This window comes from Colobus angolensis, unplaced genomic scaffold (assembly GCF_000951035.1).
Source record: "Colobus angolensis palliatus isolate OR3802 unplaced genomic scaffold, Cang.pa_1.0 Scaffold110, whole genome shotgun sequence".
NCBI lineage: Eukaryota > Metazoa > Chordata > Mammalia > Primates > Cercopithecidae > Colobus > Colobus angolensis.
Window position 1 is genome coordinate 2,762,127 of NW_012112031.1, and position 4,818 is coordinate 2,766,944.

The window sequence follows — 4,818 nt, forward strand, 5'->3', positions numbered from 1 at the left end:
AGCTGGGTATGGTAGCGTGCGCCTATAATCCCAGCTACTTGGGAGGCTGAATTAGGAGAATTGGTTGACCCCGGCAGGTGCAGGTTGCAGTGAGCTGAGATTGCGCCACTGCACTCCAGCCGGGGTGACAGAGCGAGACTCCGTCTCAAAAAAAAAAAAAAAAAGCACAAAGAAAGTTCTTAAGCCCAGTGGGTTGGCACACTCATCCCAGTGACTCAGGGGAGGGCTGAGGCGGGAGGATCTCTTGAGCCCAGGAGTACAAAGCTGCAGTGAGCTATGATTGTGCTACTGCACACTACAGCCTGGACAACAGAGCAAGACCCTGTCTCTAAGAAAAGAAAGCGTTCTCAAAGCCCATTGAAAAAGAGAAGATAGGCCAGGCATAGTGGCTCACACCTGTAATCCTAGCACTTTGGGAGGCTGAGGGGGACAAATTGCTTAAGCTCAGGAGACTAGCCTGGGTGACATGGCGAAACCCCATCTCTACAAAAAAGCTGGGTGTGGTGGCACGTGTTTGTCGTACCAGCTAATCTCGAGGTTGAGGTGGAAGGATCTCTTGAGCCTGCCTTGGAGGCAGAGGTTGCAGTGAGCAGAGATGGCGCCACGGCACGCCAGCCTGGGTGACAGGGTATGAGACCTTGTCTCAAAAAAAAAAAAAAAAAAAAAAAAGATAAAAATGAAGACACTGGGGCAGTGGCTTGGGCCCAGTGATCTCAAAAGCCCTTTCAGACAAAGGACAGTAAGTGGGGTGAAAGTGGCTTTGTTACAGAACTGTCCTAATCTAGTGTCTGGGGTGTGTGCTGCCTTCCTCCAGCCATCTAGGCACCAAGAGGTTGCCCGTGGTTGTCCTCTAAAGTGGGCAGAATTAGTCCAAGTTCATAAGTGTCTAGATGATCCCTAGCTGATCTTCATGCACGAATACATAAAGCGAGTTCTAGGGTCCCTAACATCACAGCTTAAACGTCCAGCCTGTAGCACTTCATCTATAAGCAACACATCAGTATGGAAGAGACTGTTCTTAAGAACTCTTCTGGCCAAGAAAGAATATTTTTATGGTTCCTTTTAACTATTTTTTAATTTTTGTTTTTTGTTTTTTTTTTGAGACGGAGTCTCGCTCTGTCGCCCAGGCTGGAGTGCAGTGGCGCCATCTCGGCTCACTGCAAGTTCACGCCTCCAAGGTTCACGCCATTCTCCTGCCTCAGCCTCCCAAGCAGCTGGGACTATAGGCGCCCGCCACCACGCCCGGCTAGTTTTGTGTATTTTTTAGTAGAGACGGGATTTCACGATGTTAGCCGGGATGGTCTCGATCTCCTGACCTCATGATCTGCCCGCCTTGGCCTTCCAAAGTGCTGGGATTACAGGAGTGAGCCATCGCACCTGGCCTTTTAAAATATTTTTTAAAAATGGTAGAGACAGAGTCTCACTATTTTGTCCAGGCTGGTCTTGAACTCCCGGGCTCAAGTGATTATATCCTACTTTGGTCTCCTAAAGTCTTGGGATTACAGGTGTGAGCTACCACACCTGGCTTTGTGATTCGTTTTTAATTAAATACTATGTCCTGGCTAGGCTCGGTGGCTCACACCTGTAATTCCAGCACTTTGCGAGGCTGAGGTGGGTGGATCACCTGAGGTCAGGTGTTTGAGACCAGCCTAGCCAACATGGTGAAACCCTATCTCTACTAAAAAATACAAAAAATTAGACGGTGGGTGGTCGTGTGCACCTGTAGTCTCAGCCACTTGGGAGGCTGCAGCAGGAGAATCACTTGAACCCAGGAGGTGGAGGTTGCAGTGAGCCAAGATCGTGACACTGCACTCCATCCTGAGCGACAGAGCGAGATTCCGTCTCAAAAAAAAAAAAAAAAAAAGAGATTAAGTTACTCTGTCCCTCCAACTCGGGTAACGCGTCTTGTACTTCAGACACAATGGGTAACGCTCAGTTCTAGTTCTGAGGTCTTATAATCTGATGACAAAGATCTCAACAATGCAATTTAAAAAATTAATTGTGGGGCAAAAACATGACAAAATTTAGCATCTTAACCATTTGTAGGAGTACCGTTCAGTACTGTTAAGTCTATTCATGTTGGTGTGCGACAGATTTTTAGAACTTTTTAATCATGCAAAATTAAAAGTCTACACCCATTGAAGTCCCCCAGCACCCCCCCCCCCATTTTATGGGTGAAGTAATATTCTGTAAACAAATATTTTAGTGGAATTTCTACAACAGCAAGAAGCCACACTTTTGTAAAATGCAGGATTTACTAATGTGGGTGTTTCCTTTCTTATATAGACCAAGTTCCTTGAAGTCAAGGAGCCCATCCTGTCATGCATCTTGACACTTGGCCTGTGATCACTCAGTTCAGTGAATCTTTTTTTTTTTTTTTTTTTTTCAGAGTCTTGCTCTGTCGTCCAGGCTGGAGTGCAGTAGCCGGATCTCAGCTCACTACAAGCTCCGCCTCCCAGGTTCACGCCATTCTCCTGCCTCAGCCTCCCGAGTAGCTGGGACTACAGGCGCCCGCCACCATGCCCAGCTAGTTTTTTTTAGTAGAGACGGGGTTTCACCATGTTAGCCAGGATGGTCTCGATCTCCTGACCTCATGATCCGCCCGTCTCGGCCTCCTAAAATGCTGGGATTACAGGCTTGAGCCACCACGCCCGGCCACAGTTCAGTGAATCTTGACACTGACCATGTGATCACTTGTGCAAGGATGGGAAGGACTGGGGAGGTGGGTCATACCAAGGAATTAAGCAGGCTAAGGGGAAGTAAAGCCACATTACCATCTCCTTCCTGCTTTCCTTTCCTCACTTTGGACAGAGACATGGATAGAGGGTACTATGTGTGGTGGTGCAGGCTGTTCACTGCACAAAGTCATCCAACTGAGGTGGTGCAGGTTGTTCACTGCACAAGGCATTTCACCGTGTCATCCACTGGGCAGGTGTGGCTGACATCCTGCACTCTGCTCACCAGCCAAGGAGTGACTGTCCCCAAGTCTAGGCTGGGGACAGAGAAGGCTTGGGTCCTACTAAGGGCTGGGAAAAACTCCAGTGTTGGGTCCCACGCCACTTCCCCACCAGTGGTCCTTCTCTTACCTTGCTGGTGAGATTGGGCCTCTCTCATTTCCAGGTCATGGGTCAGTTCTGGGGGGAAAGAAAAGAAAAGGCAGTTTGTGTGTGTGTGTGAGTGATAGAGAAATCATGGAATAACAGCTCAGTAAGAGTGGCAATAAGGATCTTTAGAAGCCACTCCCGTACTATTTTACCACAACCTTGCCAGGGGAAGAGATGAAGAGATGTGTCCAGGGCATAGCCTGAACCTGGCCAGCTTGACTCCAGGCTCAGAAATCTTCCCAGCTCAAGCTTTACGCCTGGGTTTGGAGTTTAGTTCACCCCTCGTGGGACTGAGGAGCCTGGCTTGTTTGGGGGCTGGGGGACTGTCTGCCCTTTCTGGGGTGATACGCCAGCCAATCAGAGCAGTTCTGGAGGACCCTTGCTGTGCAGGGCTCTGACCCTTAAGTTTAGCTGATGGCTGCTGGAGTATCCAGCACTGCTTGGTGGCACTGGAGGCAGGCTCAGGGCAGTGGCTACTTACCCGTCTGGACACTTGCTTTTCGCTGTTTTGACAGCCAGTACCGTCCAGCCTGTGTTACTATCTGAACACCAGCGCTGCCCCTTCCCAAGCCCCAGTTCCACCATATTCCCCACGGCAGGGAGAGGCTTTGAGGAGAACAGTTCCGTCTAGTGATGGGGGCCTGGATTGGCATGGAGGGGATGGGGCGGGCAGGCTAGGAGCCACTCAAGGGCACTGGTGCAGGAGCAGTTTCCTCCTGGGTGCTGCAGCCCAGCCATCACCCCTCTGCCTGCCTGTCCCCCCAATCTCCATTCCTTAGTGCACCCCCAAACTCCACTTCTCAGCTGAGGCGAGTTTGGTAATTTTTCCAGCCTCACCCCCACTCCCCCGACTCCACCAGGGCTCAAGAACTGGTACAAGGGCAGAAGGAAGCCAGAAGCCGCAGCTGCCTGTGATGCAGACTGACTCAGGGGCACCTGTGTACACCCGCAGGGACACAGTCTGGTGCCCATGGGGAGGAGGTGTGAACCGGGGGTCGGGGGAGGAAGGCGGTGCATCTCTGGGCCTACCACCCAGCAGTGCCTTCAGGGGCCTTGTGACCCCTCTGCCCCTCCTCACTGCCCTCACCGGCTCTGCCAGAGACCCGGGGCTTTGCCAGAGGTGCCTTCTCTGGGGAGGCCGGTTGTTGCTAGGAGACAGGCAGCTCGGGGTGCCTGAGCCTTCTGCTGTGACCAGACTCTGAACCTGTTCCCTGGGGCCCCTGTGAGGACTCTGATGCCTCTACCTCCAGGGCTTCCTGGGACCAACTTGGCCCCTCCTCCAGGGCCTTGTGATGTAGCCCAGGGACCTTGGCCTAATTTCAGCGATTTGGGAGCGGAGATACCTTGGCTCTGCCATTAACTCCCTGTGGGTGGTTTCTCTTCAGCCTTTCAACACAGGACTTCGGGGTAGGGTGATAAAAATCTCAGCTGGGCTACAGATGAGCATGGTGTGAGGTCAGATATGCTGTGTGACCTTGGGCCAGTAACGGCACTTCTCTGAGCCTCAGTTTTCTCATCTGGAGAATGGGGGCACAATAGCACCTCTTCTCCAAGGGGCTGTCCAAGGATTAAATGAGAAAAAATAAACAGTAGGCTTGGCCAAGGGCTGAGTTGGTGCTGAACGCCTGTGAGTAGTTCTTGTCATCAATCAGGCTGCTTCGCCACCGCAGAACACACCCACCTCTCCAGCCCTTCATTCTGAGTCCTCACCCAT